The sequence below is a fragment of the Ailuropoda melanoleuca genome, chromosome 7 (assembly GCF_002007445.2).
Source record: "Ailuropoda melanoleuca isolate Jingjing chromosome 7, ASM200744v2, whole genome shotgun sequence".
Classification (NCBI taxonomy): domain Eukaryota; kingdom Metazoa; phylum Chordata; class Mammalia; order Carnivora; family Ursidae; genus Ailuropoda; species Ailuropoda melanoleuca.
Window position 1 is genome coordinate 130414790 of NC_048224.1, and position 17159 is coordinate 130431948.

At 42.4% G+C, this 17159-nt stretch overlaps 1 protein-coding gene across 6 annotated transcripts in view; it reads left to right on the forward strand.

The window, feature by feature from the left end:
* The window catches only part of PCCA (propionyl-CoA carboxylase subunit alpha), a 390617-nt gene that overhangs the window by 346468 nt on the left and 26990 nt on the right, over nt 1-17159 (forward strand). The window contains exon 22 of one of the 6 annotated variants that reach the window (XR_004626800.1): nt 12638-12729. The exons of the other annotated variants lie outside the window; for them this stretch is intronic. The gene's annotated coding sequence lies outside the window, so the exon portion shown is untranslated. The remainder of the gene's footprint in view (nt 1-12637; nt 12730-17159) is intronic. 6 annotated transcript variants of the gene reach the window in all.

Here is a 17159-nt window from a genome sequence, read left to right on the forward strand (position 1 = left end):
TGCTCCTCACAGCATTCTTTAGGATAGGTTACCATCACTCCCTCCGTTTTCCTGGCGAGGACAGCGAGACAGTGGGAGCACATGGGGAGTGGACTCAAACATGAGCCCTCTTGGCCGCGACACACCGGAGCACACATCTCCATCCCCCGAAGGGCTTGTGAGAGCACGGACAGCTCCACCTCAGAGGTCCCCATGTCTTAAATCTTGGGTGGGGCCTGAAAGTCAGCTCTTCTAACAAGTTCCCGCTGATGCTGATGGTCAGGGGACCCTGCTTTGAGAGCCGGTGGTCTCCACAATCTCAAGCATTGTGAGAAATGTTTTTGTGATGGTTCTATTGTGTATGCTTGCTGCCGGTTGTACTAAGTATTTCTGACAAGCAGATAGGCTAATTCTAGAGGAAAGAGATGTACCTTGTGAAACTAAATGAACATACAAATCCCGTCTGAATGGTGCTGTTTTTCAACCACCTTGAAGTGCCATGGCTGCTTATATTCTGCACGTGTGCCTCATCCATCATTTGGTGACTTTAATTGAACGAATTAATGTCTTGTGACTCTATTTCCATTTCTACCTTTTAAAGAGCAGACAGCTATTCACAACAGCAAGACACAGACCCAAACTTTGTTCTTACGCCCCTAGTCACAGGCATGAATGTCAAGGGTAATTTACCCAAATAGAAGAAAAAATGAAGAAGAAACGGAAAGAATGAGAAGAAAGTACTGACTCACTGCAGACAGCTGCAAAATGTTGCCCTTGGGATAAAGGTTAACTCAGTTGTGAAATAATGGCCAAAGCTCACAGTCTCACTAACTTTCTCTCAGCCCTCGAGAAAGCACCTCCTTTTAATGTGAGATGCTTGGCCGCAGGTGCTGCTGGTTAGTGGCTGGCTCAGCAGGAGGCCTGGACTGGAAGCTCTCCTTTTGTATAAACTCATTTGCATTTGTCACGCTTTTATTTCAAGTCTTCTCTAAATGTAAATTTTTTTAAAAAAAGATTTTATTTATTTATTTGACAGAGGGAGATAGCCAGCGAGAGAGGGAACACAAGCAGGGGGAGTGGGAGAGGAAGAAGCAGGCTCATAGCAGAGGAGCCTGACGTGGGGCTCGATCCCAGAACGCCGGGATCACGCCCTGAGCCGAAGGCAGACGCTTAATGACTGTGCCACCCAGGCACCCCATTCTAAATGTAAATATTTTGATCTCTTTCTCTCTTTTAAAATAAAAATATTTTAGTGAATGTGAGCCTGAGTGAAGGTGAGGTAGCTTCTCATATGCCCTGAAAGATAAAGTGTAGATGGTAGAGAACTCTAGAGAGTGATGTACAGTCATAATCCATAAAGGACCTGGCAAAGGTCAATTGGAGGGCCCGCGTCAGAAGTTTTGTTTTGTTTGAATGCAGGGAAAGAATTATTGAGAAAAGGTTCATTTGGACCATTTGGAGGTGGTTCGATAGGCTTCTCGTAGAAACCAGCAGTTTCCTGCCCCTGAGTAACTGTTTAGATAGATTGTCCTTTTTCTAAACAGCAGAGGACCCAGGAATCAGCAGAAGGGTGTTTGCAGTCTCTCGCCGCTGAATGGACAAATGAAGGGGTGCTAGGGCCAGCCCGCCTCAGCTGCCAGCGGGCCGGGGGACACTCCCGCCATCTCAGCCCCCAGATTGTTAACATTCTACCATCTTTCAGGAAACGTGATGCGTTTTAGTCCAGTGTCCGGTGACTGCTGTTCTCTTCCTTTCCCTATACCCCCAACCCACTCACTTGCCTTCAGCTTCTCTTCAATGTGGACTTTATTTTTTTATTTTTTTAGAGCATGAGCATGTGGTCAGGGGTAGGGGCAGGTAGGGGCACAGGGAGAGGGGGAGAGAGTGTCTCACATGGGGTTTGATCTCACAACCCTGAGATCATGACCTGAGCTGAAATCAAGAGTACGAAGCTTAGCCAACTGAGCCACCCAGGTGCCCCTTCAATGTGGACTTTAAAATGAGAGTCATAGGGGTGTGGAGACTGCTTGAGATTCTCTCCCTCTCTGCCCCTCCCACCCCTGTTCACGCTTTCTCTCTAAAAAGAAAAATGAGAATCATATCTGTGTCATTCACATGCAGAGAGAAATGGCAGATAAGAAAGCGAGCATTTAATATTTTTGAAAGTAGAGGAGTAGATGATAATGGTGTGTCACCCATCGTTCTTCCAGAGTATTGTCTCTTCCAGGACTACATTCACCTTTAATTTTCCTATGACATGGAAAGGTCATGGATGCTAATCTAAGCCACCTTGACTTTCGATTGGAAATTCTTTCAGGGGCGCCTGGGTGGCACAGCGGTTAAGCGTCTGCCTTCGGCTCAGGGCGTGATCCTGGCGTTATGGGATAGCCCCACATCAGGCTCCTCCGCTATGAGCCTGCTTCTTCCTCTCCCACTCCCCCTGCTTGTGTTCCCTCTCTCGCTGGCTATCTCTATCTCTGTCAAATAAATAAATAAAATCTTTAAAAAAAAAAAAAAGAAAGAAATTCTTTCAACACATTTCAACGNCCTCTCTCGCTGGCTATCTCTATCTCTGTCAAATAAATAAATAAAATCTTTAAAAAAAAAAAAAGAAAGAAATTCTTTCAACACATTTCAACGTTACAGATTTTTCTAGCTTTATCTAATGTTGAACCCTGTGCTCGGCTTCCTATGATCCTCTTACAGTCTTGTTCTTTCCTACCTGTTTCACACCTTGACTCTTACCATCCCTATCCAAGAAAGCTCACTGTTTCCTCTACCTTTCTTCAGAATTATTTTACTCCAAGACTTCTCTCCAATCCTACCTTCATAAGTCCTCTGACTACCTTAGGCCCACCCTCTGAAATTCTATAGTATTCCATTTTCTCAACACACAGACTCAGAAATTTACTGTTTGGAGTACTTCAGCTGGGGACAGTTTTGCCCCCCNNTTTTTCCCCCCCCCCCCCCCCCGCCAGGGGACACTTGGCAATGACTGGAGACATTTTTAGCTGTCACAACAGGGAGGGGGTACTGTAACATCTAGTGGCCAGAGGCCAGGGATGCTGCATTGAGAAACCTGACCTCCAGTGCTGGAGTCTACATGATGTACGGATGTTAGGTTCTTGTAGGACTTGAAGGGACATCGCGAATATAATCAAGTATATTCAGTGGTGAGGCTCACTACTTCACAAGGCCACCTATTGTGGTGTTGGAGAGCTCTGTTGGAAATTGTTCCCTTATGTTGGGTTGAACTCTGCCTTCCTGTATATGTCTTCTGTGGCTGGGCAATAAATCGATTCCTTCCCCTACAAGGAGGTGTTTATAGAGAGCTCCCTTGTGAGTTCTAGCAGCTCTCCCACCCCTCACTGGTCTCCAATTATGCCTGGGCCCACAGCTCACCTCTACAGGTACGTGTTCCTCAGATGTCAGGGTAGACTTCCTGAGGGCAGACACAAAGTCTTATTCTTTTTGTTTTGCAGCCCTGTAGCTAGTACAGTTAATTTAACCTTGTAGAAAATGCCAGCTCTGAAACGACCAACCCCATAGAGATGATACTGCTGCTGGCAGTGAGCGCCCATTGACTACAGATTGTAATCCTAGCACAATGTATTGTCCCTTGTCCTTCTGTATAGCGTATTTGTGGGATGATTACCTTTAAGGTGGAGATGGGTTTTGTTTTGTTTTTGTTTTTGTTTTAGTTTGTAAAGGCTGTGAGAAAAATATTTATTTGTAAAGCAGGTAGAGAGCTCAGTATTATTTGCAGTGTACTTCTCACATATGACGACACAACTAAAGAAAATTCCTTGTACTGTTCTGCTGTCCAGTTTGTTGGGTTAATCTGGGAGAAAGTGTCAGTGACCTGGAATTGTGCCAAATTCCAGTTAGCACTCTGTGTAGCCACTGGTGTCATTTTAAAAGTAATTACTGCAAGGAAAAAAAAAGTAATTACTGCAGATTTTCTCATCTACCCTGAGCATAGCATATGGGTTTCTAATCCCATATATTATTGCTTTCATTTAAAAGGGAAGTTTTTCTTCAGGTTTTTGTAATTAAACATTTTTTAAGCTTATCTTGATAAAATTTGAGAGTCCTAGAAAAATTGTAAAAATAGTACAATTGTGATTGTCCATATAATTTCACCGATTCCCCAAATTATCATTTTATTGTGGTGGGCTTTATTGTATGTCATCCCCCACCGCCATGATTATTTTCTCTAAATCATTTTAGTAAGTTGCTAACAACTTACCTCTTTTTTTAAAAAAAGATTTATTTATTTATTTTAGAGAGAGAGCAAATGAGTTCTGGGAGGGGCAGAGCGAGAAGGAGAAAGAAACTCGAACAAACTCCTCGCTTGGAGCCTGACGTGGGGCTTGATCTCAAGACCCAGAGATCATGAGCTGAGCCGAAACCAAGAGTCGGATGCCCAACCGACTGAGCCACCCACAGGCCCCACTAACAACTTATTTTAAAGACAAAGCAGCATTCCCTTATTAACCACAGTGCAGAAAATTAACATTGCTACAGTACTATTTTTTAGTCTAAAAAGCCTTTCAAGTTTTGCTAGTTTTCCTACTACCGTCTTTTATATAAGCAAAAGAAAATATTTTTTTTTCTGGTCCAGGCTCTAATTCAGAGTCACATGTTGCATTTACTTTTCATGTTCTTTTATTCTCCTTCAGTCTGGAACAGTTTCTTGGACTTGGTCTTTCGTGACCTCACTAACTGCAAGCCACCTAGGCACCCCAAGTTATACATTTTTTTGGCAGGAATACCACAGAACTGTGTTGTGTCCTCAATATATTCTATGGGGAGGCACATGTTTCTGTTTGTCTCTTTACTGGTGACATTACTTTGATTACTTGGTTAAGGGGGGGTTTCTGTGCTATTAAAGTTTCTCTGCTATTAAAGTTACTATGCTTCAGGGGTGCCTGGGTGGCTTGGTTGGTTAAACGTCTGCCTTCGGCTCAGGTCATGATCTCGGGGTCCTGGAATCAAGCCCAGCTTCGGGCTCCCTGCTCAGCGGGGAGTCTGCATCTCCCTCTCCTTCTGCCCCTGCTCCCCTCATTCTCTCTCTCAGAAAAATAAAATATTTTTAAAAATTACTGTGTTTCCTTTTTCTGTTTGTCTGGTAAAGGAAATAGACACTTAAACTAGTAATTTCAATACAGTATGGTAGGTAAGACAGATAGCCAGGGTGCCGTGGGAGCCAGTTGAGTTGCCTGACTTGATGACACCTCAGTGGTGACTTAGGAAATGATTGTGAGTCAGCCAGCCAAAGGAAACTGGGGAGGATATTCTAGAAGTCTACAATTCCATGAACGTAGCCGTGGAGCTATGAAACGGCATGATATGTCTAGGAAACTGCAGTAGTTGGCATCTTGAGTTCTAAGATTGAGTTCTCTGATCGTGGAATCCTAAGATAGAAATCTGAGTGTGCGAGATCTTATGGGAAGCCGGAAGCAGAGGTCATGCTCTCTCTCAGGATTTGTGGGGTCTCTTTTGTCTCTGAATTCTATAGTCTTCTCTCTCCTAACTAATAGAGCTAAAAGTAGCAGGAAAGTGGGGCATTAGAGGGAGAAATCACAGTATTCGATAGTCACAAAAGTTACATCATCAGGGGGTACAATTTATTTTATTGCACTAGAAATTGATTTCCTTCTCATAGAAGATAATTATCTTTGCAGAAAATTATGTCACTTTTTTCTCTCTTTTTTAGTATAAAAATTATTGAAAGAAAAAAAGAAAAAAATGTGCAAATAAAACAATAAGTCCACCCAAATCTGGCTTTGCAATATGTATCCAAAAAAGCCTGCTTTTCTTTGGCTTGAGTAAGAAGTTAAAATTGTGGAATGGTGAATGAGCATAGCCTCTCTGTGCTCTTTGACACTCAGCCAATTTAAAATTTTTATTTAGTGGCAGCATGTTGCTAACTAACCAGGTATGAGGTAGCAGATACATTCGGACTGGCCAGGACTTTTCCAGGCTCCTGTCAAGAAACCTCTGTAATTCTCTAAGAGTCTTCAAATTAAATTCATGTCAAGACATTTCCTTTGTTCTATTAGTGAGGCCATCTTTGCAAAGTGAACATTAGTGATAACCGTGAGCAAGAAAAGGGTTATGAACCTCTGTTTAAATTTTAATGATGTCTAGGCAAAAATACATTTTCAAAAGAATTCCTTCAGGTTTCCAAGACTCTGTAAATTTCTCCCTAAGGGTAATTGCCAGGTTTGAGGCTCACAGAATCTCATTCTTAAGCATTGGAACTTTTCATAGTTATCTGCTTTTTGCGTCTTCTTGCTTGGATAGAGACGTGTAGAGCTTGGCCAAAATCATTATAGATTCTTTTCCTTTTTCATCCACGATATTGAGTATCTTATAGGTACCAGACACTATGGTCCCTACCTTACAGGGTTTATTACTGTCTTTTGGAGAAGACAGATACGTGTGTAGATGCCAGGCACAAATCAATTAGCATCATCCATGCTTGTAACTAAAGAGCCTTAGCATGAATGCTTTACAACATCTATGGGGCAAACCGTATTCTTTTAATTGAGTTAATATTTACATAACCTAAAATTTAACCATTAACTATTTTTAAATGTATTATGGCATTTAAAATGTACTAATGGCGGGGCACCTGGGTGGCTCAGTTGGTTAAGCGTCTGCCTTTGGCTCGGTCCTGATCTCGGGGTCCTGGGATCGAGCCACACGTTGCGCTCCTTGCTCAGTAGGGAGTCTGCTTCTCCCTCTCTCTCTGCCTCTGCCCGCTGCACGTGCTCTCTCCCTCTCTCTCTCAAATAAATAAATTTTAAAAATGTATTAATGGTATTTAGTACATTCATAGGGCTGTCACCTCTCTCTAGTTTCAACACATTATCATCACCCCATAGGAAAGCTCTATAACTCTTAGCAGTCACTCCTCCTTCCCCTCTCTCCCCAGCCTGTGGCAGCCACTTGTCTACCCTCTGTGTCTGCATTTTCCCATTCTAGATGTTTCATATAAATGGAATCATAGAACATGTGACTTTTGTGTTTGGCTTCCTTCACTTAGCATAAGATTTTTTTGTGGTTCACCTGTTGTAGCAGGTATCTGTGCCTCATTCCTTCTTATGGCTGAATAATACTCTACCACCAAGAGTATTCTTGAAGTATGTTTCAGAATTAACTCCTCCCCGCTGAACTGTTATGGAGTGATATTCTAGTATTGGAGCAGTTTCAAGAGTCAGCTCTATTTTGTTAACAAGTTTTTTTATAGTAGAGAAAAATTTTGTATTCTGCCTCCAACCTTGTCCAAACCTTTTAACAAGGCATTGACTCAGTTCTCTGGTTCTGAGAACTTGGCAATGACAGCCGACAAGACTTGAATCAGCCTTGTGGGCAGAATCACTGCTGTCAGTTCATGCCATCATGGAAAAGCGTGAGTTGGGGTGACAGGTGGAGGCTTTTCCAGCTGTTATAGGTGGAAATCACAGGTGTGCAGCCTATGCAGAGAACAGTGTTTCCTTCCATTGCTCAGCATGGAACTGGTTTTTTTCTAAATACCAGTAGCCTTTACTGTTCCCAAAAGAGGCCTAGAAAATAAGATTTTCTTTTCCTTTGTCAGCATCAGTGTTCACATGCTGGAAAAACTAGAGCTTATTGCCCTGGGAGATAGTTTCACTCCACTGGCGTGTTGGGCAAGAAGAAATGGCATATCAGTCCATTTGGCAGGATATAAGATGTTGGTGAAATATTTGTAAATCTGACGTTGATGACTTTTAATGGTTGACAGAGAAACTCTTCCCATTTTTTTCTTCTGGGCCGGGAATCTGTTTCTAGGCCACGTGGCTTCATCCCTGCCTTTCTGGTACTGTTTGACCTCTTTTATTTGGCACGGTAATAGGCAAGCCCGTAGGGTGCCTCAAGACAGACGTTTATGTTGGGATGAGTAATATTTTAGTAAAGTTAGTTTCAGCATTTCATGTCATGCCTTCTCATGATAAAAAGTGTGGGTTGCCGCTAAGACCAAAGCTCATGTGAACTTTGACATACTTTCTGATATAAACAAATCTTAAGTATATTTGACATTAAAAATAATGGTTTTTCTTTCACAGATGACAGTTTTCAGAATGACACAGAGGAAGCCAAGGAAAACAATATTTTGTGTTTCTAGTTCATAGGATGAGTCTTTTCTGGAGGTGCTAGTATTTAATTGTCCCCAACATAAGAGTCGCTAGAGTTTTGAAGGAATATTCAGTTAAATCATGCTTCTGCCATTCAGGGAGAATGAATAACAGATTTTTTTTTTTTTTAAGATGAACAGTATTTGAATGCCATTGTCAAATCACTCCATCTCTGAACTTAAGTTGAAGTAAGAAATTTGGCAAGAATGGAGTCCCACTGTCCAGGAAAGGAGCTGAGCAATGCTGGTTCAACTCCTTTTCTCCTGGGACCATCTGCAGATTGAGGCCATTAGTTTTAAAACGAATGGAGTTTCCAGACTCTCCGTGCTCTAAGAAGAGTGTCGAAAGGTTGAAAGTCACATAGGAGTCAAACTGGTTGAGTGTATAATTTCCTCTTGCAGATGCCAGACCAAAGGCAATAGTGATCTAGTACTTATATTTGCTGTCATTTATTGAGACTAGAATTCTCCTTGGGATATATTATAATTTCTTTAATATTAAAGTTTCTTTTCAAGGGATTTGTACTTAATAAGTTTGTGTAATAACATATGCATTCCATCTGAAGTTACCTTGCCAACTTTTCTAGGACTTTTTAGCTTCCCCATAGTTTTTAATAAACCAAGAGATCAAATGAATACTCCCTCAGTTGCCCAGATATTGGGTGGTTATGGCGTTTCGGCCCATCTACAATCTGTAAACATTTAAAGAGAACCCCTCTCCAGAAGATATTTTGAGCCCAGCAGTATTCTCCAACTTCAGAAGGTTGCTTGTAGTACCCGAGAAGCCTTCAATCTATATTAGCATGTATCTTTCCCTAATCTTACCCTCCGGATAATGTGTATGATCTCATGCAGGGACAGCAATATTGGGGTCAAAGAAGTAATGAGAGAGTAACTGTTGATACCAGAACACTCCCAGAACTCAGCAAAACTGGAAAGTTTTGAGTTAGCTAGAAGATCATGGAAGCTATTTTTAAGTACACATACCATAAACTATAATTGTTGTGAAGAAGTCTTCACAATAATCTTCACCTAAAGTTTCTTATCCCACTTACATCTATGTAAATTCCAGCAATATGTTTAGACTACTCACAAAAATTTCATGAGACATTAGACATAGTCAGCCATCATTCCAAGCTATTTTTCTTGCTGTCAAAATGTATTTAGTAAGCCTTGGTAGAATAAAAGTGTTATATTGAATATTGATAACTCTGAAGACCTATTTTAATTAAACTGACAAATTTAAACTAGTTTTAATATTGAGTAGTTTCCCAGACCTTGTGAACCTTGTGAACCTTTTGCATTTGAGTTCGTTATGTTTCTGAGAACTTTAGGAACTTTAGGAATATTTAATTTGTAAGTGCTTAATATTAAGCCAATTAATTTTAGAGCTCTTCACAAATTAATTTTGGCAATAACATCCAGAGGTAGAAAAATATTGACACATCTGTAACATACATATATAGACAAACATAAACCTACACTTGCAGACAGATCTTACAGCTTTCATTTTCAAATTTTAGCCGTGAAACAGGTCTAATAATGCAAAACTTACTAATTCATAAAAGAGCAGTTGGATCCAAATTGTGTTTCTGGCACATGGAATATATTAAGGTTTCCTGCTCACATGGCTAAAGATTTTTCTAATATTTCTGGAGAAGACGTTTAAGATTTTTCAGTAGCCTATTTTCCAAATACCTTCGCCTTCCCACAGTCTCCCTCCTTTTTTCCCTTCTGATGAGAACATCTCCTTAAAATTCGCATTTCAGAAAATGGCCCTTACATTCTAGAGCAGATGGAGGTAGAAAATCTACATCATAAAGGTACAGAGAAAGTATCCAACTTTTCTTCAAGGAGTTTTGGGGTATTTTTGCCAGTTATCGGAGGTCTAGAGTGATTACTATTTAAATTTTTCCTTTAAGTGCAAGACAATTCTGTTTTCAATGTCCTGGTGTTTTATGGCACCTAGAAGTATTTTGGGATGAATAGGGGAGGTTTGAATTGCTTCTAGAGCCACATTTCTGGTTTTGTAAAGATTGCTAAGACAGCACAGTTGTTTCTAATGCCCCAGAGAACTGGATTGCAGCCTGAATATCAAGGGACTGACCTGCTCATCCAATTAAATTATCTTCAGTTTGCTTCTTTATATCAGGGACAAGACTTCCATTCCAGCTAAGATGGGAATGAAAAGATTTCTGTGTTCTAGAACTTCAGGGTTTAATGCATTATGTCTTTTAAAAGTCTATATAAAGTGTTTTAAAATGGGACTTTGGATGCTCTCCTTCCTGAAAGTATAATTCAACATTGGCTTTTATCAGCACCTAAACATTGGTTTCCAGCTGATCATTTGTAGAGGGCCTAGGAAAAAGTTGGTCATCTGTTTCCTCTGTGAAGTGGGGGTTGTGAATGGCCACTAATCTTTCTAATTCCTTTATAAATTTGGTAGGATCTTCTGAAAGTGGAGGTCAAAGAGCTTTATAATTGAAAAAGTCTGGTGCCGTCCAAGGGACATGAGTTCTCTGCTTGGGGGTCCGAGATGCATCTGCAGAGAACACTGTGTATGAAGGCCTGGAGCTGGCATGGCCTGATTACGAGCTGTAGAAGGTGGGAGGCATTGTGAGGGACAGCAGAGCTAGTCTGTGGGCCATCTCAGGTGCTTCTGCTAAATTCACTACCTGGCTCTTAGTAGTTACACGAGTGACCTGTAAAGAGAGGAAGTCAAAACAGGCAGCTGAATGTTTATGGGATTTTCCAGGGAAGCTGGAGGAGTTTTGGGGTCTAAGGGAATTTGCTGAGGTGTTAGAGCTGGATTTTGAGAAAGAGGAGGGCTTTANAAGTCAAAACAGGCAGCTGAATGTTTGTGGGATTTTCCAGGGAAGTTGGAGGAGTTTTGGGGTCTAAGGGAATTTGCTGAGGTGTTAGAGCTGGATTTTGAGAAAGAGGAGGGCTTTAGACCAGTGGCCCAGAGATCCAAAAGATCTTCCAGAGGGTCAGGACACCGACTTGGGGATATTGGGGTAAATAAGAGGATGGAGAAGGGGAATTTATGTTAGGTGTGGACTCAAATTACTGTTCTTAATCTAATTTCTATTCTTCCATGTTTTTTAAGGGAGTCCCCAAGGCTAGTTGTTATATTCCTTTTTTTAATTTGATTTTTTCATAGGTACCAATAAGACCATTGTTTAGGATGATACTTATCTAAATATATACAGAAGGGCGTCCAATTGAAAGGGTCCATCATCTGCCTGCCATTGACAAGCAGAATCTTATTTTAATCTCAATAACGACTTACACCAATAAGGTAGCTTAACCGTGGACACCCCTCAGAGCTGTCCCCTCAGGAGACTACAAGAGATGCAGCCCTCACAAGTCCAGGAGTTCGCTCCCAGGGGTAGCCTCAGAAAGCAGACTTCATTGTCACTGGCGGTGAGAATGGCATAGTGCAAACGGTGTCTCTGGTTTCCCATGAGAATGTGAGACCCCTTTAGTCTGTGACACTGAGTAGTTGCTACTGGAATGGGACTTCTCTAGCACTAACAAGACAACAAAGGTTGAGATGACAAAGGTCCTTCTGGACCAGGGCCCCTTATGACAAACTCCTCCGTAAGCTGGCACAATTGGAAAAAGGGAATGCTGATGCCAGTCACAAGTCGAGATTGTTACCTGTGTTCTGACCAACTGGCTATAACTGGCTCCCATGATCCCCTCTTGTTATTGACCCACAGCCTAGTCAGCTGTCCGCAAGATGCGTCCTCTGACTCACAGAGGCCCAGGGAGAATATTCTTGCTGGTCACAAAGCCAAATTCCCAAGACACAGAGCAAGACAAAAGGAAAACCTCTTCTGGATTTTCTTACATGCACAGTAACAGTTTGAGCCAAGCCTTGGGTCTCAGAGCCAACCGAATACCAAATAGGGATATGCCCCTGGGTTGGGCTGGATTGGGGAGTGTGTAGTGTCTTACAGTGTGCCTCAATGCACAGAAGTTTTCTCGAGGTTGGTGGGTGACCCAGGGTCAGTCTAACCCATTATGTGTCCAACTTTTAACACGAGAGTTTGAGTTAGGTGGCACATGCTCTGAAAGTTTCGAAGTGTTCACCTGTGCCCACCAATTTTGCAGCTTTTGGCTTTCAAGGTGTCCCTTGGGAACCTTTGTCTCATGTGCACATTAACCCATAGCAGAGTTGGTCTAAACAGATGCTGGTTTGATGAGGACAGTGAACACACCGATCTGTGAGGCTGGCTAGAACAGCAGGTCATCAGGGCACATACCTGCGTTCTGCCCTATGATCCTCCTCCTTATGACAAATGACACAACAGACAAAGTAAAACAGTGACCATCTCTGGCAGGAAAAGGATCAATGGAAACCAAGAGTACTCACAACAAATCTTTACCAGAGTTGCTGTACCCAAGGAACTAGTTCCATAAATATTTTCTCATGCTAATCTAAATTTAGAAAACCAAAAAAGGACTCTCACCACTCTCTTCCCCCAGGTGACTGACGTAAGAATCCTTACCTCCCGCTGTCTCCATGCCAGATCTCTCAGCTGCGGCAGCCCTAAGCAGGCATGGTCCGGCCAGCGAAGGTACCTTTGGGGTTGCCCGAACTGTAGGGGCGGGCAGGTTTTTTCTTCTGCCCTTCTAGGATCTTTGGTGGATCTAGTAATTCAATGGACATCAGGCAGATTAATAGGAGGAAAACAGAAGTTTGATAACATGTACACCTCCTGTATCCATGGGAGAAACCCAGGAAACTGAGTAACTCCCCGAGGTGACCGGAGCCCTCACCTTAAATCCCATCTCAGCTAATGACAGAAGATGTTGGAGCAAGGGAGCAGTTAGGGGAGGAAAAGCCTGGTGTATAAGGGTAATGTTTTGCATATCTAAGTCATTGCCTTCTCTGTTGAGAAGTTGCTAGAGATTTAACCACTGTGTTGTAACCCGAAACCAAGGCAGTGTGTGTCAACTATACTTGAAAAGTTTCTAGAGAGTTGGAGCCATCCCCCTCTTTCTGGTACAGGGAAGGAGATACACTTTCAAATGGAGATTTCCCTAATAGATGTGAATATCGCTTCCCAAAGGGTAATAACTTCCACTCCGTTTTTCGAGCTTCACTGTGTCTGCTGTTTCGTAAAAATAACCAGCTTCAAATAGTCTCCGTGCCAAAGAGACACAGTTTGGAATGGCAAACTCTACTGTCCTTCACTGTCCTTCTTCCTGTGTCCTCATGTGGTCTTCCCTCTGTGTGCACACACTTGTGGTTTGTCTTCTTTTTCTTAGAAGGGCTCAGCCCTGTTGCATTAGAACCCTACCCTTATGACCTCATTCAACAGTATTATGTTTGGCTGAGTCGAGGGAAAGAAAGTCTTTTCACTGGACTTGAGCTAAAATCCCTATCAACAGAATGTTTATGTCTCCCTCCCCCCAGATTCATATGTTGAAACCTAGCCCCTTCTATGGTGGTATATGGAGGTGGAGCCTTTGGAATGAGTGCCTTTATAAAAGGGACCCCAAAGAGATCCCTTGCTCCTTCTAGCATTTGGGGACACAGAGAAAAGATGGCTGTGAACAGGGAGCGGGCTTTTAACAGACATGGAGTCTGCCGATACCTTAATCTTAGACTTCTCAACCTTCCTAACTGGGAACTGCATGTCTGTTGTTTTTAGCCACGCAGCCATGGTATCCTGTTACAGCAGCCCCGGGGGGCCTAAGAAAGCCCCCTTGGAAAGGCTGCTGCAGTAGTGGAGGGGAGGGACTGCTGTCCACACTCCTGCAAATGTGGCCCCAGATCAGCTGCTTCAGCATTTCCTGGGAACTTTTTGGAAATACAAGCCCCAACCCTGTCCTGAATCAGAAACTCTGGAGGTGGGGCTCCGCAGTCTGTTGTAACAAGCCCTCTGGGTGAGTTTTGATGCTTTCCTTTGGAGAACCACTGCTTGTGCTGTCTTCGTGGCAAGCTCTGCTGAAAGCCGTTTGATGCCCCCTCTGCTGATTCCAGATTTATCAAACAACCACGGACTGTAATTTGGGTACCCACACGATACTTAGGGGATGCGTTACTTCCCTTTATGAACCTATTTCTGAGTGTAAGTTCATAAGATGGGTTTTACACATCAACTTCTTGTGGGCTTGCCGAGCGAATGCATCTAGCTGAGAATGACCCATTCTGGGCTTTAGAGAAAGTCCGATTTCTGAGACTGAAACAGAGGCCCAGACTCTGATCCAGGAGGGATTCACTAAGGTAGATGTTATGGAGTGAGGTTGCCCAGCAGCAGCCATCCCATCCCGCCCCTCCCTGGGCCTTCTCTTTCCTGTCCTGCAACCCAGAGGAAAGAATTACAGGTCAGCAAAGAATAGCTGAGAGCGCCCCTGTCTTTGGATTATGGGCACAAGTGAAATGTTTCCTTGCCTTATTTCATGGACTGCTGTGTAGCATTATTTAATTGTAATTGTAAAAGTGTTAGGTGTTTTTCAGTTTGATTAACAGCTATCACTTAGGAATAAGGCCCTAGGAAAATGATCCAAACTTCTATGACCAAAGCTTTTGGTGATTTCTTTTGGCATTCCTGGCCTTCTAGATTCAGAAAATCACTGAGTGGTTACAATTTATAAAGTTAAGAGACCTTTGTGTTGATTGGCACGAGTATTAGTATTTGGGTGAAGGACAGCTTCTGGGAAATTATTGTGGACTCACTACAGCCAGGCTGGGTTATCTGTTCCGTCCAGATACCAAGTCATGCTGTTGGGATAATTAGAGAAAACGAGAACGAAGTTGAGAAAAGGACAGGGAGATAGAGCAGATGGCAGAGTACGTGAGTTGTCAGTGCAGCCTTGGGAAGGCTTGGAGAAGCCGAGGGGAAGCATACCCAAGGCTTTCTTACATTCACAACTGGGCTTTATAAACCTCAAGGAGAAGGGAGCTGAACCCTGGGTAAGAGGGGCTGACAGGGCCACGTGGGGCTACTTTTCTGCATTCTGGAGTTGTCGTGGCAGTCTGTCTATTATGCAGGAACAACACACTGGTATGTGGGGGTTTTCCCTCCACTTCAGATGAGCTAAGCATGTAAAAAGAAAAATAAGTTACCTAAATTTCTTCCTGTGTTTAGAAGTTCATCCCTGTGTTTAAAAGCTTATAGGGAGTCAAGGATGTTGAATGGCAAAATATCATGAATTTCCCCCTTTTACAATAAGGGGGCTTCCTTGTTATATTTTACCCAGTCTGGAAGCATTTGCAAAAATAGATCTGTGTGTTTATGTTTTTATAGATCATTGTGAGTAGGGGATTTATAATACAAATTATTTCATGACTTCAGGGGAGTAGGATTGGAGGGGGGATTATTAGCTTGTTTTATATACCTCTTTATTGTAGGACTTGTACAAGCCTTTAACTGTTGTTGACTCCATAAAATGCATCTTAAATTTTATAAGAACTTTCAAGGCTCACTCACAAACTCAGTCTCCTATTCTCTCTCTCTCTCTCATAAATCTCTCAATTTCCTCAAATATGAATTCTCCTGCTATGAGAAATTAGAAACATAGACCCTAAGTCTGGGAAAAAATTATGATAGATAGCATGGACATGGGAGAGAGGACATGGACATGGCAAAGTTTCCAGGCAGGAGAACACTCATGAGAATTGAATGGAAGGCCAGTTTATTAGGCTAAGGGTATTATCAGTGGAAATTCCAAATGAGGAGAATGAGGCGTGAAAAGTAGGTTACGTGTTTACATGAGAGAGAGATTTAGATCTGTATGTTTTGATGACTTCTAGACCCACCCAGTGCAGCCTCCAGCATCTTCTCAGAGAATATGCCCAAGAAGTCTGGTGTCAGAATTTTGACTTAATAGATACTCTGATTTGTAATGAGAAATATATGTTTGGTCTTTGTCCCATTCCTGGCATGGAGCTCCTAAATCCCTTGGAATTTCCTAGGTGAAATGAGTAATGAAGGTAAAAGGAGCATCTTCCGTTGTTTATAACAAGCCCCTTTCAACCAGACCCAAGCTTATGTTCATGAGGCAACTTTTGGAAAGCCTCTAAAGATGGGGCCTAGTTGTCAGGGAAACAAGAAGGTAATGAAAGGACTGGAACTTTCAGCTCTACCCCACTGACCTCTGAGAAGGGAATAGAGGCTGGAGGTTGAACTAACCACTCATAGCCAATGATTTAATCAGTCGTGCCTCCGTAATGAAGCCTCCATAAGAGACTCTACCTGAAGAGGTTTGGAGAGGTTCTAGATTGCTGACGACATGGAGATGCTGGGAGGGTGGCACACCTGGAATGGGCACGGAAGCTCTGCGCGCCAGCCACCACACTTTGCTCTATCCATCTCTTCTATGTGGCTGATCCTGGGATGTTTCCTTTTGTAATAAATGAGTAATCTAGGAAGTAAATGATCTTCCACAGTTCTGTGCACCATTCTAACAAAGTATCAAATCTGAGGAGGGGCTTGTGGGAACCTCTGGTTTATAGCAAGTTGGTCAGAAGCACAGGTGATAGATAACCCGGACTTGTGGTTGGCATTTGATATGGGGGCTGTCTTATGGGACTGAGCCTTTAACCTGTGAGGTCTGGCACTACAGGTAGATGGTGTCAGAACCAAGTTCAACCATAAACACCCAGTTGGTAGATACCAACTGGAATTGCTTGGTGTGCGGAAAATGCCCACAGAGTTAGTGTCCAGAGTATTCGGAGTATGAAAGAGGAGTTTTGTTTCCTTTCACTTAATTTCAAGAAAGGGGCTAAAATAAAAAAGCCCACCTCATATTGATTGCATCCTTTATAGGACTAGTGTATATTTATATTTATATTTACATTTGTATCATTCGTGAATGTCTTTTCTCTCTGGCTAGATGATGGTGTTTGAGGTCAGGAGCGATTTTGTCCTCTTTATATTATATTCTCATATTGCTTACATATGCTTGATAAATGGTTTTTGAATGAATGAACCAAACTCTCTAATTCAGTATGACAATAAGGAAAGGATGACCATAGAGTCACGCTCTGCCTGATCTG